Source organism: Homalodisca vitripennis, chromosome 2, assembly GCF_021130785.1.
Source record: "Homalodisca vitripennis isolate AUS2020 chromosome 2, UT_GWSS_2.1, whole genome shotgun sequence".
Classification (NCBI taxonomy): Eukaryota; Metazoa; Arthropoda; class Insecta; order Hemiptera; family Cicadellidae; genus Homalodisca; species Homalodisca vitripennis.
In genome coordinates this window covers 38,563,894-38,584,930 of record NC_060208.1, presented here as the reverse complement: position 1 = coordinate 38,584,930, position 21,037 = coordinate 38,563,894, and positions in this window count along the sequence as shown.

Here is a 21,037-nt window from a genome sequence, read left to right as displayed (position 1 = left end):
GATTGACAAATGCCAAAAAAAACAAGTACAATTCTTATACTTGTTTCTAATTGTATGGATTTAATAATTAATTAAAATATGCCACTAAAGGTTTTCGGTCTACTCCTCGTAGCCACCTAGGATCTTAATAACGGGCCAAAACACACCTAAAGCCTATAATAACCTGAGTATATTGTAAATGATTTAAACAAACAAATCCTCCCATCTAAATTTCATTCCTAAAAGTTCTCTTTTAAACAAGAAAATAAAAATAAAAAATGCATAGGTTAGTAGACCGGTAAATGAATAAAAGCATTATGATATCCAGTATTGTGTAATACTCAAAAAAAGGTTACTAGTTGAGGGGTTCATTATTCTGGCCAAGGACACAAAACATGTCAAATAGTGCAGTTAAAAATTGCAAGAAATTAATTTTATATAAAATGACAAAATATACTGAAGATCTGTAATTAGTATATCTTTAGAACATATTAAGATAGTCTTGACATTTTATGTATCGCTAAAGTTTCAATATAAAAAATATCGATATCAATGATGGTTATATCCGTCCATAGGATCAATTCGTCGTTGGATGAAAGCACATATTATCCATACAGTAACTAATGTAAAAATGTAACGAATCTGTTTAGGAATCAATTTCTAATTAAGAATATATACTTAAATATCCAAGGTGAAGTCTAAATAAATTAAAGTATGTAGTTGCACATTTCACGAGCCGTGTAAAGCAATGACGATTATACTTTATCTACAAAACCCAACACTATCACTATTGTGTACCTCTTTAGTCAACATTAGTACAGTGTCAAATTGGAATATCAAAACGCTATATAAACTTTCTCCTCTAATTATATTTATGTATTTGGTCGGTAGTCTTAGCTTTGAGCAGTGACACAAGTAAATGTAAACGGTGATATAACCCTACGTCATTGATCCTCTAGGATAAGTAAATACTAGAGAGAAATATAATAATTATTTTAGCAAACATTGCACAAACCTTTCTTTGTGGATACAGTCTGATTCATATGCTCTGTTTATCTTGGAGATTTATTGTAGATAGCAACATAGTGATGTGTTTTTAAATCAATAAAATGCCATAGCACAACATCACAGAGCTTAAAAAGAGATTTATATGGTTAATAATTTCAACGGTATTTGAACTAGTCTCTCTCTCTCTCTCTCTCTCTCTCTCTCTCTCTCTCTCTCTCTCTCTCTCTCTCTCTCTCTCTCTCTCTCTCTCTCTCTCTCTCTCTCTCTCTCTCTCTCTCTCTCTCTCTCTCTCTCTCTCTCTCTCTCTCTCTCTCTCTCTCTCTCTCTCTCTCTCTCTCTCTCTCTCTCTCTCTCTCTCTCTCTCTCCGTACACCATTTAAGAATGCCTAGGCCTACTGACACAGTGTTTATAACGTAAGACTTAATTGATATGGAACAACAGAAAGTTAAATGTGAACATGACAAAAATGAGTGATTTGTGTGATCAAATACTATCAGGCGATATATTTATACCATATACATTATATTGATCGATTTTGTAATCATTCGTAAATATACCTAATTACGTAGAATTGTAAAAAGCATTTGGTAAATCTTATTAAAGTAAAAATCAAATCCTTAAATTCTCATAAATGTTAAATTTATAAATTAGTTTAAAAACCATTTAACATTCAAAAAAATTATTAATATAAAGTTTATTACATGATTTTAATCCAAATGTACTCACAACACCTTTTGCTACCTAGTACGAAAAAGGTTTTACGTCCCACAGCATGGCCCGTATATATGTAAGGCATTATGTTGGCGAACTTTATTTCATACGAACGTTTATCTTTTGTTCTGTATAATATAATTACACGATTTATGTAATACCAAAGGTATAGAAAGCTTTTTAGTCTGGGGATATGGAACCATGGACAAGTATAGGTTCTATCATAGATTTGTTATCTGAGGTCAAACTGTATAGACAACAATGCGTGATATTTTGACGCAGTACTTCCAGAAATAGTTGAATATAATACTTATATACCGGAGGCATATTGCCTTACGAGTAAAATTAAAAAATTTTATTTATTTACAATAGACAACTGTCATATCGAGTTTTTTTCAAAAACCATATTCAGACATACAATAATAGTAGTTTAAGAGTTTTAAGTCTAGCCGTACTAATGATTCCAAATAAAATGTTTGAGCAAGAATAGTTTTAATAATATCGATGTTTGAAAGTTTTATTTCGTAAAGTATTAAGAGTCAAAATACATAGATGTTATTTAGTTTTTAATTTACAATTAAACATTTCAAATAACATTTGGGGATTTTATGCAATAATAGACTACAAGAATCCCGAAAATTCTCTGGTTCACAATTCACAAGGGATAGATAGCTCAGTAACTATTCAGGTCAAACAGATGACTTCCCCGGGGGCTTTAAGTAATCAGTTCAACAATGACAGAGGTACTGTGAGAGTACCTAAACTCAGTATGTCTAAGTATCTATTCCTTTATTAATAGAAACCTCATAAAATTTTTGAAATACGAGTATTAGTTAGTTGATTTTTGTAGACCACATTTATACGCACACAGACGCGCATCACAATATGTATTTTAATAAGGCTTTAAAAAGTTTTGTTTCTAAAAATTAATTATATATTATTGTATAAGTTATATTGATTACAGTTTGATAGTTGAAATTTACCAGTCACGATTTATTGTTTTACTACCACTTTAATTTTAAAGTACCGGGTGTATCAAAAAGAATGACCAGATTTTGTACGGTAATAATTACGAAAACATAAGGCGTGCGGGCAAGGAAAGCTATGTATTTGGAATGGGCGTGGCCTAAAGTTTCATAAAATTGCCGCTAGATGTCGGTCAGTGCGTCTTCTTCGTTTCCAGTCAGTCTGAAGTAAAATGGCGTCCGCTCAACAAAAGGCGTTTTCTGTGTTGCAGTTTGCCAAGGATGAGTCAGTTGTTTCGGTCCAGCGTGCTTTTCGTCGTCGTTTCGGCATTGATCCGCATTCACCTAAAAACATTTGTCGATGGTATCGCCAATTTGAAGAGAAAGGGTGCTTGTGCAAAGGTAAAAGTTCAGGCCGACCTCGCACTTCTGACGAAATGGTGGAAACAGTTCGGCAAACGTATGAGCGCAGTCCACGAACGTCTACTCGCCGTGCAAGCAGACAGCTGGGTATGCCTCACATGACTGGCGAGTGTTAAGACGTCGTTTGCTGTACAAACCATACAGACTAAAATTAGTACACGCTCTCCGGGTTGGTGATAAAAGGAAACGTGTTGAATTTAGTAATGCTCTACTTGAGGATATGGAAGTGGATACATTTTTATCACGATTAACTTTCAGTGATGAAGCAACATTTCATACTAGTGGTAAAGTAACCGACATAACGTGCGCATCTGGGGACTCGAAAAACTTCACGACGTTATTCAGCATGAACGAGACTCGCCGAAAGTGAACGTTTTTTGTGCAGTCTCTCGTAAAAAAGTGTACGGTCCCCTCTTTTTTGAGGGAGACACTGTGAATGGAATGAGCTATCTTCAAATGCTGCAGAATTGGCTTTTCCCACAACTTCAGGCAGACTCTGGTGACTTCATTTTCCAACAGGATGGAGCTCCGCCTCACTGGCACAACAATGTTCGGCAGCTTCTCAACAACACTCTGCCCCACCGCTGGATAGGGCGCACGGGACCTCGAGACAATGCCCTTATTTCTTGGCCTCCAAGATCACCAGACTTGACCCCATGCGACTTTTTCTTGTGGGGATATGTGAAGGAAAAAGTGGTTGTTCCCCCTCTAACTCATGACATCGAAGAACTAAAGAACAGAATAACTGTCGCAATAAGGTCTGTGAACGCAGATACGTTGTGTAAGGTTTATGAGGAATTAAGCTATCGTGTGGATGTTGTTCGTGCTGCTGTTGGTGGAAATATAGATCATTTGTAATAACATACCCAAAACTTTAAAATTTTATGAGTATTTTGCAATAAATATTATTTTTGTAGTACATTGTTAGCAATAGATATTGAGCTTTAAAATCAGGTCATTCATTTTGATACACGCTGTATTTATCTACTATACGAAATATATTGCATGATTATTATCCTATCAATCCGCATGCTCTATACTGCATGGCTATAGCAACTTTTTAAAAGAAATTTTTAGTAAATATTGAAAAGATTTTACTGCCATACAAACTATATAGAAATATTTAAATATTGGTATATAATAGAGGAACTCGAATTCTTAAAAAAAATCTTTATTATTTTTGGTTACGTACATGCGTAAGTGGATTCTTTATCTAGCTTTATAAAGCTTACGAGCTTTTGATATATACGCTTTAACACTTTATATTATTGACTTTTTAGGCCTCAAAAGGTGTACTTCACACTTTGTAATGACATTTTTGAGTATTTTAAAGTCTTATTTTACATATGTAAAGAAGCTAACAAGAAGCTAGTGCACTAATGATAATACAAAAATTTCAAACTTAAGCAGACTTTTAATGAAGACAAAATATAATTTTACTGATAATTTAATAATTATGCAATGTTTTTGAAAATTAACAACCGAACACAATGGCTCAGAAACAGACCGTTTATCAAAGAACGCAACTCATTGTGATATTTTAAATAAACAAAACATTGTTTATCATAGCAGAGTGGTGGTGGAAAAATATAGAGGTGTAGACTGGATATAATTATTACCATCCCTTCTGAATAGTTTAGTACGGTACTAATTGCATTGACTATTCAATATTTATTGGAAAGGTAGGAGTCTAAAGTCCTAATAGATTAAATTGACATACATTATGCACACGTGGTATAATCAATTCTTGTACACTTAAAAAACAATGTGATATATGCCTTGTAACGTATTTCATTCGGCACGAATATTTCTTTTATGCATTTATAGGCTATAACTAATAAATAAATAATGATTTTGTTAGTAAAGAAGTGAATTATTTTTAAATAATGAACTAACTATATGCACTCACACATGTCTCTGTGACTAAAATGAGAAGACAAATAAGCTCAGTACGTCCGGGAATACAGCAAATGGAATAGCAAAATATTTAACGACTCTAAATACAATTGTTCATAACAGAATATCACTGAGATTTCATCGCGTCCATTTGTAGATGGTAAAGGATTCGATTCTAATTGGTTGCATTCACATTAATCTCATACATTGAACCAATCCATACAGCGAATAGGGATTAAGAACCAAGAGAATACCTAGGGTCGAGGGTACAGACAAAAGGAACGAGCTGAATGGTTCCCGTTTTGGGCGTATCCAAATCGTAACTATTATTAGTAAATTGTGACATTCAAGTTCACGTCTTTGTGGGTGGGTGCGTATATTTTCTAAACACTATCTTTTAAATCATCTGATGTACTGTGCTGTTTATATGGCCCCAGTGTAGGTATATTGAAGATTAAAGCGTAGCATGAAACTCGGATTCTGTACCCCACTTCTTATACCCAAAGTGGAATACAAGCTTCGGAAGTAGATTTTTACTGCTGTAGCTTCTCAGTTGAACATATTTAAATGCACTTTTAAAATTTGTTCGTACAGTCATATTTTCAAAATATACTTATGTATACATTTTCTGTAGGTCCACAAATAAGGAATTGTTGGGATTTTCGTTTCAAAAAGTATAAATCAGTTTTAAAACTGGAGAATTTTTGTGGTTTAGGGGTCATATTTGATAAGTTATGTAAAAGTGTTCTGAAAGTGCTAGCAGGAGAAAAGTTTTAACAAACAATACAAATGTTTCTTAATACTGTAATTAATATAATTTATTTTAACGTTATAGTTAGTAAATAAAAAATGTGTTTGAGTTTTAAAACCATATAATAATTACTAATACATTATTAAATAAAGAATAAATTGGTAGACCAAAATAAATCTATTAACTATTTTTGGTATCATAAATACATGAGAGCTAAAGTAATTTCAACCATACATTTCCTTCTGAAATAATTTTGCGAATGGATTATTAATTCCGTTTAATTTAGTTTAACATACTTTAGAAAAATTTTAAGACAACATATTTACTTTTTTAATTTATTCTAGAGGTAATATTTATATGTTACTATAAAATATACATATCATTTAACCATGGCTTAGATTATATTTTTATGAGTAAACTAAGAATTAAAAAGGAATGTTAACTTTCCTTTATAAAAGAAGTATATAATGCCACGACTTGAAATACAGTTGTCTTAACTTTACCGGTTTTGAAATGATGGAGTGTTTCCGGTGAATAACGTTACTGCTCAGAGTCAAGACGAGGAATTGTAGGATGTTACACATGTGACAATTTCAAAAATAATAATCATATGTTTGTCAATACAATTGATTTAAATCTCTATGACGTAAGCTGTATAACCATGAGAGTATGTGTGTTTGTGTTGTATAATTAATGCTTGAAGTTATTATCTGAATTTTAAAGTAGTATAAAACTGTATACGTATCATTGGTTTGATTTTAACGTCGTAACTTAGGAAAAGAATAACTCCTGTGAGGTATTATTACTTTCGATTTATTACAACAACATAAAGAACTTTCAATAAAGCTGCAGCCGGAATAAGTAGTATCTGGCATAATTCATTACTAATTTAATTCCGTTTGTAATAGACACGTAAACATCATACTGTATGTCTCATAAGAAATTATATAACTCTGATATCATTTAATTGTGCGTTCAATGATTCAGGAACTCGCATGTTAGGAAACAATAAACGCGAATTGATTATATTCCTCTCCTAGTAGGTAATGATCGTATTTGTTTTATTGTTTCCCAACGACAACAGCAATTATAAAAGTTTTACATGCAAATACCAGTGCACACATTTGTAAACAAAAATGCTTATACAAATAATAATTTTTTAAGTAATAAATACGATAATTTAGTTCTGATGTAAGTTGAAGGAAGGCATGTAGTCGCAATTAAATATGTCTAGTTTGTACAACAAACATAAAAAAGTACAAGTGTGGATATAAAAATAAAATTAACATTATTATCAACGATACATCTCAAATTTGAACAACATATTTTTTTAAATAAATATTAAAACGTAATTGATAAACTAACATAAATATTTAATACAAAAATAACAATTTAAGCTAGCTAAGGACTGATTTGAAATAATGAATTTAAGTACTGTGCTAATTAGGCTAGGATTTAACTTGATAAAAAAAATTCTTGCAAGAGGAAAATACAGTTAAATCATGGGTACTGCCTCGGAGAATATGAAATCCACAGATAATTTGATTATCCAATCGGGAAAATCTTGCCAAAGGATTATTGTAGTCAAAGTTGGTGGAGTGATGCCTACAACCAAGACGTTTGCGAGATCAATTGTTTGAGGTCGGGACTCCGACTTCAATCTCGGCCAGGAGATCTGTACACTACACCTAGCCATTAACGATCTTCCGAAGAAGCAGAACATCACCCACTTTCACGGTGCTGAGCGAGAGATGGAAGGTGATGTCCTCTGGCGATGTCGTCAACGGAAACCTACAGGTAGACATATCCAAGCCAGACCCCAACCAGCCGCTGTGGATCGGTGCTGTAGAGCCTCTAATCTCATAAGGGAGCCAATAGAGTATGGAAACCACACTGGACTAGCGTATTCTGCAATGGGTATTAGAAATTAAGTAATTTGTAACACCCTTAGTTTGTAATTTCACAGTTTGTGAAAGTACTTAAATTTCATCTGATTTTAGTTAGACACAAGTGAAAATATAGTATAGTAATGGTGACTTTGATGACTAATAATCAAGCGGTTTCTCTGACATGAGCGAACGTATTACAACTGATGAGATTGTACTTGCTGCCGCACTGCAGATGTGATTCTACAGCATACCCGTATTCACATCAATAGGTGTTAATGTAACATAAGTATGTGTCATGAGGTAAAATACTTTTTAATAAAGAACTATATGTATATGTATATATATATATATATATATATATATATATATATATATATATATATACTGTGGACTTCACCACGTTCTAAAAAACTAACGCAAACAATAATCTTGGATTTAAGTTTGTTTTAATTAAAAATATATTTGTTGAACACAAAACGTGAGCGATAGAAACGTTAATGATATAGCATATGTTGTGAATATTGACACAGTTATAAGCGCAATATTTACATTAAATATACTATGTATACACAAACATGTTGCAGCTGATGTTCGACTAATAATTATTTACTGAAATTTCTTGTTGATCTAATATTATTGAGTCCCAGTTTTGTAATTCGTTTCATTTAATAAATCTTCTACAGCACTAGAACAGTATCTAAATGTGTGTTGTATATTTTATAGGAATATCTCTTTAAAGTCTCTTATTTTAGTTCCGCTATATTTATCTTAATTTCGAAAAGTTTACTTATTTATAAATGAAGAACCATATTCACAGTATTGAAATTATCTTACATAAATGGAGATAAGCAGAGGATTATCTATTTCAGAGGTTGTTCTTACAACAATAAATATATTTAAAATCTTTACAGACTTGAGATTCTTGAATTCTTTAAAATAGTAATCAAAAGCCTTTCAAATCATGGTTTTGTGTCATGGGTAATTTACTGCACGCATGGTAGAGAAAACATCCATTTCTATTACTTATCTCACTTGCGAATAACAAAATATAGTTTAGTAGAGTACCTGATTTTTTAATGTTCCTCAAATTATCATCTTAATCTTAACAACTATATTATGCACAAAGCGGTTTAAAATGTCACTTAAGATGTGGGATCCTTAAAAATTAATTTTATAGCATATATTTATAGTTTATTTGTTATATGTTATATTTAAATTTGTGATACTGTATAAGCCACAGAATTTAAACTAAAAAGTCTTTCATGATATCTCTCGTAATGAAAAATGGGATATTTGTAGTATTTTAGTTTGTAGCTCTGAAACATGATTTTAATATTTTCCATGACTTTGATTTGAAATTTTGCATGTGGCCTCATCAAAGCTTGTCATGCGAATCTTTTCAGCCTGTTGTATAGCATCACCTTTTTTTGTATATGAGTTTCATAACTTTTGTAATATTACGTATATGATTATAATAAATATTTTTTCAACATAATTTTACGAGAAGTCAATGCAAATAATATTACTTAAATTCAAAAGGTCATTACATTCAATTAATCAATAAGTGCAGTTTTTACCATGGTCTGTTTTTTATATGCCAGTAAATAACCTTATACTATACTGCACGTGATTGCAGCATTACATTTACTCAGAGGTTTAAACACAGTAAAAGTATAAAGAAAACCATAAACAAGTACGATAAAAGCAGTGCAGGTACTTGCACAAGAAATTTCCATTAAACAGCTAAATGTTTCCATTTATTTGCGTGACTGAGGTGAAACGACAACAAAGTAAAACTAAACTATTTCATTTGCAGTGGTTTCTTGCTTTGACTTTCAATAAATTACCTTTTACTGAAATGATTTGAGTGCATTATTACTCTGCACTTTTGTACTCTAAACCTTATGAGACTTTTATTTTTAATAGAAATGTTACTCTTTTATATTCATTAATCACACTTCACTACGATATTTGAATGGTTATCACTTTGAAAAGTATTTTACAAACATCTTCATGGCATGAATAATCAATATTATATTTATTTTATTATATAATTAATTATATAATATTATATGTATTATATAATATAAAATAATTTATTATATAATAAAATAAATATAATATTGCATAATAACGCCATTATATATATTTAAATATATATAAATATACATAGTTTGAAATGAATCTTATTACTTTTAGTACTAACGGAAAGTTTTTGAAATGCATAATAATTTAAAAGTTGAATTGAGTTTATTTGTTAACTTCAGCTATATCTGACTTATACTAGAATTATATTATACTAGAATAGATAAAAATTATTTAGATTGTAGTATAAATACATATTACTAATGATCACCTGTAAGGTATTAAATATTTTAATAGATCAATTTATTATTTTGTATCAATATGTGTCATAATATCAATATATTTCAAAATATTGACTTAATTTGAGAATGATATTAAGAAATAATTCTGTTCAAAATTAGAAAATCTTGGAACATTTAAAATTTGTTATTTATAAGTTTTGTTAAATTTACATCTAAATGTTATTATTACATAACATTACACATATAGGGAGAAAAGCTTAATAAGGAAGCTATATTTTATTTTTAGTTGACATCTGCAACCAGACATTCAAGACATCGCTGTGACATTTTACTGTGTGCACAAAACTGTTGCAGTAAGTAAGGACGGAGTACTCTACCACCCTGTATTGCATCGGTTCTGTTTGCTGTCGGATTAGACAGTTAGATTTGTAATGGCGAGGGTAAAGAGCTATACAGTTCTTTTTTATATTTTTGTAAACCTTTAGGTGTTCAACATATTCTTCTGTAGTACTACATGTTTTTAACACGTTAGCAATGATATGTTGGAAGTAAATATCCATAACAAAAAAACAAAAAAAACCAATGTGTTAATTGTTGCATTTGTTTAGCAAAATATGCAAGATAAAAAATATATATATGTGTGTGTGTGTGTGTAAATTATATAAAAATCATATATGATACAAAATTCAATTTTGTACATTATTTATCATTTGAATAAAAAACTGTGTTTAATTTTTCATATTTAGCTTAGTAAAGTATCTCACTAAATTCACTAAAATAAAAATAAAAACATGTACAACTTTAACATTTGTTTTTAGGCAAACGCACTGAAAGAAAAAAAAATTTTGCTTGTACCATCTAAAAACCCTAAACGTTTGGCTAAGTCTAACAAGTACATCACCAAATGAATTATATAGCTTCCTAAAAGGGTCTTTGTTCGCATCTAACATATTTTAATATGATAAAAAATGAAAACCCTGAAATAAAATACTATACAAATGTCAAAACTACTTCTAGTGTCAGTAAAAATAAATTCTATACGTATATTTACAAATCATATATAATCTAGCGACACAATTTTAGGAAACATTAACAAAGGGTATTTTTTTAAATGACTTTGGTATTTTATTACTATATAAAGTACAATGTTAAAATATATACATTTTTGATGTTACGACATTACCCGTATATGTCGCGTCGAATTAACCGCGCGGCGCGGTGCCATATCTGCATTTTGTAAGTTAACCTATAACATGTTTTTAGCAAAAAGTCTAACTACCACACGAGACTCAAGATTAGAATTTTAAATACTATATGGTGGCAACTGTAACTGCAGATTGATATCTCGGCTATGGAACAAACATGATGTAAATTAACAAAGAATTAAACTAGACAAATTCATGTATTTACTCTTACCAAGTTTCGTTTACTTACTTAACATATGTTTTATCCAAACCATTTACCAAACCAATAAACTCACCCTATAAAATGCTATCAGCTGTACCTCTAATTTCTATGATCTAATTATCATTTACAGCTAATCAGAAACATTTTGATGATAGGCATATTTATTTCCATTTGATATTGAATATAATGTGTTTTAGAACATTGAAAGCAGCGGTGTATGATTGTTCTATGAGTCAATAATAAAATCGAGTTTTGTGAGTGAATTACAGAAATTAAAAGTTTATCATACTTTATTTCTTCACGTAAGTTGTCGTTCAACTCATAAAAATGCATTAATTCCGAAAAAGAATCTATGATTATTTATAAATATAAAATTATTTATCCGATATTTCAAATATCATCCAAAGAATAGAATAATTTATTAAATATTTGCTGCAAGAGGGAAGATTCAAAAGATGTTGACACTTCAGATAGCTTGAAAGGCCATTGAACAGTTTTACGGCAGAATAATGCGTTTCTTCCTCGTATAGTTTAAGCAGTATTGTGTATAGCATGCTGGTAATCATTATGGTTTACCTGAACTGCAGGGGGTTTATTCTATTAAACACAAACTTGTATTTAGTACCGAAAATAATAATTTGTGATAACACGCTTTATGCTATATTGACTTAGTTCCAGTGACGAATGTTATTGACATACAGTAAGCTTATTAATAAAATATTGTTTTAATATGCCGAATTCTCAACACTTTCTTACTGATATGTTAACGGTTCCCAAATATATAATCTGAATTAGATTACTATTCTTTAACTGCACCAATAATCCTGGCTCCACAGATGCCAAAGATAAAAAATAAGCTAAACAGAATTGTCCTCCAAAATAAATTTTTGTGTCAAGTGCATATATTTATTATGGCCATAAACACTGCTACGTAGTATCATTGTCGAATGACGCTGCAATTACTTTGACAGGAAATAGGGGGAGTTTATCTTGCCGGCCAAGTAAGACAAACGATCCCTCCACTTCAGATTTTGATCGACAACCTAGCCTAAATTGTAGTGAACCCTAATTTTATTCGCAAGCATTCCTGACCAGATGTGAGGTCGGTTGATTGTAATACGTAAATTTACATTACACAATTTCTAAAGAGATTTCATAATTTGACGCTCTGCTTTCGAAGATAGTCTTTATTTGACAATAGTTTCGTAAAACAAGCACAAAAACAGTGCCGGTCAATTTGAATGCATTTAAAGTTTTAATCTTTACACAGAACGCAGTTTTATGGAAATTCACTCAAAACTATGAAATTAACATGATAATTATGATCTAATTTAGAGATAGTCCAGTGTATTATTGTTGTTAGTGTGCACTAATTCCTCGTATAATACTAAACTTTGCCATATAAGTTTATTGAAATAGGTTTTTATCAGTTCTTCATACAAAAAATGTATTTATATAAATAAATCAACTAATTTTAATTTTAATCAAAGTAGCAATCCAATTTAACAAAATGGGATTTTGTTTTTTATTTGCGTTCGTAATTATACTTATAATAAACAACAAGTCACTGGTAAATCGGAATATAAAAAAACGCAAGAGATATTTCTATTTCATACAAGATTTATGAAAATAAATGTTTGATTTTAAGCTTTAGCTTTAGTTTATTCAGGCCTCCGTCCTGCAAGCTCCTTGCTACTTTATGTTCGTACAGCATATCATTAGTTTTGAAATTTAGTTGCTCTTTTTTGGTTTGAGCAGACACATTTTTATATATATTTTTTTATAAATAATTGTTGCGATAAGTATCCCATTGCTAAAGCACAAATAGGCAATATCCACATACAAATTCACCCTATCTTATACTTTCCGTTTGAATCTGAGATCTAAATGAAAACATACCCTGACCTACTGATCTACCATGCTGGTTCCGTACTGTGAACTTTTAGTTTTAGTCCTTCTAGGAATTTTATAGAAAACACTTCGTGTACACTCTGTTCCTTTAAGGTAAAATTAGCTTTGAATATAACATTAACACAAATGTATATCATCTTTCGACATCGATTAGTGGCAGTATCATGGGGGTTTAATATATTTGCGGATATAATTTTTATTTTAAACTCAAACCAAGTACTTTAGACGTATGAAACTAAAGGGACAGGTGGAAACAAAGAGAGCTCTTTATCACCGTCTAAAGAAACACGACCGGCAATAAGGTTCAACGTTCCTGCGCGGATTGGGTGGTTACCAAACGAATCTTGTACAAAGCGAGCTTTGGAACAGATTCGTTTAATAGTATTAGCTGAATAAAATATTATCATGCAGTGAGAATTGAAATTCCATTAATAAACAGTCAAAATTATAAAGTATAATTATTTGTAATAAAATTACATTAACTCCTTAATTAGGTTCACAATTATAGTTCCTTACCTACAAATTATCTTAGTAACACAGCATGTAAATATTGATCATTTTAGGCTGTGAGACGAGTGTAGGGGATTAAAACTATTTCTACCTTGGATACCAATGGAAGTAGGTTAAGTATTTCTTTATCAAGATGTTGGTGAAGAAACGAAACTTTTAATGGGATGGTTAGATAAATAATTACTGCATTTCTGTGACATAGCCTTTCGCACATCTTCTTCGGCAGGTTTTTCAAGCTACTGTATTTAAGGAAAGACTAACAAATAATTACAAAAAAATCTACCAACACAGCACAACAGACGATCAATTTTTTTCTTAGATAAAGTAGCCTACTATGCTTCTAAAGATAAACCAGGCGTGTGGTTATATGATACAAATTACCTCTCAATCAATTACACCTCAATTACCAGGAAGTACGCAGTTTACGTATTAAAAATATAGCGTTATCAGTATAGTGAAATTATATTTTCTTTATGTATTTTATTTATTGCGAAGTACAATGTTATATATTTTCCAGCTCCATTTCAAGTATCAGCACTCGACAGGTTTGACCAACTTGCAGGATAAAAACTAATCAGTAAAGATCAAAGTGCTCACCAGGATCTTTCAACTTGACTAATCTGAAACTTAGTCCCGTCTTGACTTGGTTTATCTGAAAGGTTCGATTTTTACCTTCCTCTATAACCACAGTTACGCCTGAATATTGGTTGTCATTAAACATTTGTTACTATTGTAAAATGTTTAGACGTAACCCTCCTACAGTCACGCATACGAGACAATGAGTGCATTTCTAGAAGCTTTACTTACCCGATGATCTTGTTTTGAGAGGTTTCCTGTCAGTCACATTAAGAAAATGGACAGAACTGACAAATTAATTTAGTGACAAAAGTGTAATATATCCGAATAATTTTTACATAAGTATTGCAGCAATCCCTAAACAATACATTCCTCGACGGCCAAATATTTTTCATACGATATCCCGGCTGTATAAAAAACAAATAATCTCATATAACACTCCTATATTTTGCTTTTTATTCCTCAGGACATCAATGAATGAATATGTTTGTAATTAGTGAGGTAATATTGATATATTATTATCCTTTCCCGTGTTATTTAATTCTGAAATGGCTTCCTGGTTGTGATTATTCTTGACATTATAAGTAGTAATCAAATATTAATTCTTTTAAATTTTTCTTGATAATAATCTCTATGTGATATTTCATATCTCAACCTATGGTAGTGGTAGCTTATGATGTTTAGCAATTATAATATGATGACCAAAAAACTGAAAATATTTTTGTCAATTCTCACCTATCCCAGGTGAGAACTATCAAACATGAGTTACTACAGACGCCCGGTGTAAATAAGCCCTGAATATTAATTTTCATATTTATTAAAAGCCCTAAATAATTAATTTACAAACGTTACTATTTCAATAACGAACTTTACTGTTGATAGAAAACATTGGATATCTGTAAAACTGTGTACCTTGATATTGTACGTGTGTTATTGTTATAGGCCTCCTTCTAGTGTATTTATGATATGGTTTCTATACCTTAGATGTAATAAGAAGAGTAACAATACACAAGAATATCGGATGTTTTTGTCCAGGTTTATTGAAAGTATTACGTTAAATGTGTAAAAACAAGTCCTTTCTTCACGTCGCACTATAACCTAAGCTGCAGAACAAAGCACAAAGACAACAACAAAAGTTTATTCTTACAGCCACAATGATCCCTTTATATCTGGCTGTGCCCTGTAAAATCCACGAGAGATGGGTACCAAGAACTGCTCCCTTCCGCTTTGACCCGAAAAAAGGGATTTAGGTTGCAGATACTTTAAAAGCGTTATTGAAACATTTATTATGGAATATTATTCTTTCTTGCTATGTGTTATAGAAGTATCCTTTTATTAATATTAGGATAAATAGAAATCAAAATTTAATAGTTAAAAAAACAATTTAGGTATTGAAATATTAAAATTAGTATCAAATCAAATAAAATATCCTTTATTTCCATACAGACATATAACATGCATTGGATTGCGTCATAAATATTATAAAAATACAAGTACAGTTTACATCTAAACATACAGACTATTTACCAATAAATTCACTGAGCGTGTAGAAAAAGTTTTCTATTAAAAAAGCCTTCAGTGTTCTCTTAAAGACCATTTCATCATTTACATTCTGTAGGTCCACAGGAAGAGAATTATAAAAAAATTACGGCCTTATAAAAACAGTGATGTTTTAAAAAAGAGGTTGCATGGGGAGTAATATTTAATTTGTTGCTATTTCTGAGGTAGTGTCCGGAATGTGGAATTAGTGACTCGAAAATGCCCTGGTTTTGCTTAAAAAATACCAATGTGTGGTTAATATAGATACTTGGAAAAGTAAGCAAATTGAACTTCTTAAAATGTGATTTGCAGGATTCTGATTGACGGATGCCAGCAATAGCTCTCACCGCTTTCTTCTGCAAAAGAAAGGCATGTTTTGTTCTGCAATTTTAAAAACCCCAAATCTCAACAGCGTATGAAAGTTAGGGATAAACCAATGCAAAATATGAAGTCAGAAGCACATCGGTTCCAGTGAAAGATGAAAAGTCTACGAAGAACAAAAATACCAGCACAGACTTTACGTGCGACATGATTTACATGAAAGGAGAAGCTAAGATTCCTATCGACAATTTTAGGCCTAAAAACTTGACCATCTGCTCAGAACAAACCTCTGCATTGCCAACCCAAACACTCAAAGAGTCATTGCGTCTTGAAATCGAAAAGTCCAGCAATGTAGTTTTATCAGCATTCACGGCCAAACCATTACTCTGAAACCACTGGACTATTGAATTACACTGAACAAACGTATTCATCTCCATATTTAAACGGCAAGACTCATCAATTACAAGTGATGTGTCGTCAGCAAACAAATACAACAAGCCCCTCGAAACACAAATGCTGAGGTCATTCACAAACAAAATAAAGAGGAAGGGTCCTAGTATGGAGCCCTGTGGCACACCCGTCTTGACAATTTGCTCGTCAGAAAATAATCTTTTCCTAGTATTTAGGTCATCGTATGGAATTTCCACAACTTGTCTACGCTGACTCAAGAAAGATGACAGCCATTGATTTGCAAAACCACGCATACCCACTCAGTCAAGCTTTTGCAAAAGAAGTTCATGCGAAACCATGTCAAATGCTTTCTCAAATCAAAAAAGATACCAGCAGAAAACTTTCCCTCATCAAGAGCTTTAACAACTTTATCCAAGAGAGCAAATATTGCCTTCACAGTTGAACCTCCCTTGACAAAACCAAACTGTTTTTCAAACAAAAGTTATTACTCTCCAGGAAAGCCGTTAACCTGATCAAAACTGACTTCTCAAACACCTTAGAAAAATGTCGATCCGATCGAAATAGGCCTGAAATTATCAAGTTCCTCAACCAGTCCCGTTTTATGCAATGGCTTCACTATAGAAAACTTTAAAATGCCAGGAAACACGCCATTTTCAAAGAAAAATTTATCAAATGGGCAAGTGGCCTAACAAAATACTCCGTACATGATTTTAAGAAGCTTCGACGATATATTGTCGAAGCCAGAAGAAGCCTTTGCTTTTATAGATCTGATGATGTCAGATACTTCCACTTCAGAAACAGGTGAAAAGAAAAATGAAGACACCCTTGCACTTGATTGTTGTTAAAGAAGAGATAACGATGTAGAATATGAACTTGCATTCGACACATTAATGAGGAAATCATTGAACAAGTTGGAAACGTCTTTCGGATCAGTTACAATGACTCCATTACTATTACTGATGGTTCGAGGGATATCTGCTGAAACTCTTGCCTTACCTCTGTGCTCGTTCGCTATGTCCCACACAGTCCTAACTTTATTTGAGGAAGTCTGCAGTAAATGTTTAACTTTAGATGACTTAGCTTCCCTCACACTAGCCCTAAATTGCCTCTTCAAACCACCCAATGTATAGTAATATTAAAACATTAAGACTCTACATACCATATGTTTGGTAACCAGACAATTGCCATACATTATGCTTCATGTAAAATGTCTGCAATTACTGTAATTATATTCTTTTTGATATTTCAAATATCAGCTAAAAAAGCTTGTCGTGTTTATAGAAATAAAAATGTAATCATTTTTTTTTATCAAGGGATATAATAATATATATTGCAAGCTAAATAATCAATTTCGGTATGACTTACAGGCCCATTAAGGAGATTGAGAATAGATCATTTTGCAGAACTCGAAAGTTAGTGTTACTAATATTTTTGTTTCACTTAATGACGGCAAATGTCCAGAAAAAATCCTGTTTCCTTCACAATCCTTCCATCGTCAGAAATAAACTTCAAACAAAGGAGGAAGCATTACATCGGCAGTCAACTATGAACAAGACTTGCCACTATAATGAGCCCCAAATATATCTATAATTTACTCGTTCGAACAATTTTCGATATGGTGTGAACCGACAAACTTAAGTTTTTGACCATTTAGAGTCGTAGTTATAACCTCTTGTACAATCGTCAGTTTACATTTTGTTGGATTATAGACATTTTTTACATTCATTAGCTTCAATAAATTTATTGTATTTGATTTTCTTGTTAGTATTCTAAATTTGTACTTTCATAATTAATTTTCAATGTAAGTCAGTAATTTCAAATACTTGACTTACACTTTATAACCATAAGTTCACATGCATTTGACAAACACATATATATTTCACAAGAAAAAATATATTTTTAAGAACTCTACGAACAGTTGTACAATTTTTTATGTTTTATATGTTTGTATATATGCCATTTATATGTTTTTTTTTTTTAATCAAGAGCCTTAATGTTATTTTTAGTTAAGAGGAACATCACAAATTGATTATATAAGTAATACACTATCAGAGTGAAAAATTGCTCAAGGAAATAAAAGCAGTGTTTTATTAGTCATCCATTGGAATTAGTCAATTGTGTTTTCAGAACTATAACCATTTTGTTTCTTTACTCTAATTTAGAGTTTATCAAATAATTTTCAATATCTCGTGGTGTAAATTATTTGCTTTAGATAAATATATTGACACATTACTACCAGAATATAGAGAGTAATGCACAAAAAAATAGTTAGTTTTGTTACAATACCAATATTTTCTTTTATAATAAAATTACAACATGAATTAAACTAACGAATGACTAACTTTACGAGGCGAAACTCAATGTAAGTCTTCCGGAAAACTCGGCAGTGACTAGATACAAATTTCTAAAAAGAGGATTTTTAGGGGCAAATAAGGAGGACATTTTAAAAGAAAGAATACCATTAATATTTGGACTAATTATCTCAATAATTCAATACTTTTTAGATACGTTTTAATAAGTAATGTGAAATAATTGGAACTGCTCACCTGCAAGGGAAGGATGAATCAGTAATTAGTGTGTGAGACAGTGAGATGAAGCGTTTTATCATACGATGAAGATATGTAAAAACAGAACAGTTGTAAATGAGCTTTCCAAACGTTGAATGATCGCTGACTGAGGTTGGAAGCACTTAACTGCTACACCACTGTTTGAATATGTCAGTGTCACTCTGCTCAGTGGCGCACTGAATGTGTAAAGAGCGCTATTTATACTTCTACATGTCTTGTTAGTTATTCATTCATAAGTACATAATTCAGAATCATTCAAAAATAAGTAATACACATTATATGCAGCCTCCTTATATTTTTTAACTAGGCAATATTTTTAGAAAATTAGGATAATCGTACAGTTACACATTTCGCATACAATAAATTTAATTGAGTTCTCCCGTAGTAAAAGTATAAATATTAAATATGTTTTTATGAACCATAATATGAATCGTTGTGAAAACTCCAAAATTTGAATACCCATAAAACATTTATGACATACTACATCCATGACTTTACATACATACAAGCAACATGCTAACAGACCTATACGTCTCTAATTCTTTATTAAATATAACCACAAATACAATACAGGCAACAACATTCAAAATGCTCAATTTGCAATATATAGCTACACCTTGTAAAATCACTAATATAAAACATTTATTGAAATACCCAGGATTATTATCAAGTTACAAAGGTTAATAAATGTCACGTAACTTATTTCTGTTACTGAGAGTATTGCACACACTAATCAATATACACACTTAATATTTTTAGGAATAGAAAATTGGGTTTTGTGTGGCAAAATACGAGATTTGCGAATTTGAAAGAGAATTAAGAGCGAGTAATAAATATTTCATTTCAATAAATATTAAAATATTTCATGACTGCTCCCTTTGTCTCGGTCTCCAATTTCCGAGCTATGTGGTGTAATGTAAGTTTGAAAGGGGTATTATTGGGTTAAATCGATTTAAAAATTCGTGTGCTTACATCCATCTGACTATATCGTACTGTAACTTCCACATTTTCTTTAAGACTGTCTCTTTTACCCATGACGTCAAGACAAACTTAGTCGACAAAACATTAACAAAATAACGTGAAAAGGACTGATTTTGACAGGTAATTTATCATGGCAGTATGCCCGCAGCAGCCGCCAACATATCAGGTATTGTCACATACATCAAGTTAATGTATCGGTGTATGTATACAGGCGTTACGCTGTGGTACCTCTGTTTACGCTATATCAGTCATTCTATGTACTAAATATATCAGCGCGTATTACAGGTTATTACGTACTTTAAGAAAGCCGTACACGTGTTTTGTTAAAACAAAATCACATTCCAATCATATAACTTTTATAGCCAAACGGTTTATTATTATCGCATTAATTAATTGGCTTAGCTCAATTTTGATAATTCGAGTTTTAAGCTTTCTGGGAATCCCTAGAATCTTTTTTCACTCTGGAACTTTGAGCTTCTAGCTCCTGAAGAGAATATTGCAGGATTTCTGAACATGCTTGACTATGAGAAATTTTTAGGGAGAGGGTGTCGTATGTGAATTGTAGCGCCCTGATGGTATAGTAGTAACGTGCCGTTATTGACTATAACGGATGATCTAGGTAGAAAATAAACTCTAAAGTTTGATTAAAATAGATGATTGAGAGATTTATTTACTTCTAATCTCACAAGGAGTTTTCCTATAAGATCAATGCTCATATGAATGTTTTACTTGTTTAGGCGTATTAAGAAGAGTTAGCTACAAATTCTAAACGAGCTACAAAACCAATTGAACTGATCTTCATCTGACTATTCTTTGTGAAGTGATTTACTGATGATCGTTTCGAAATGTTACTTCCATTAAGTG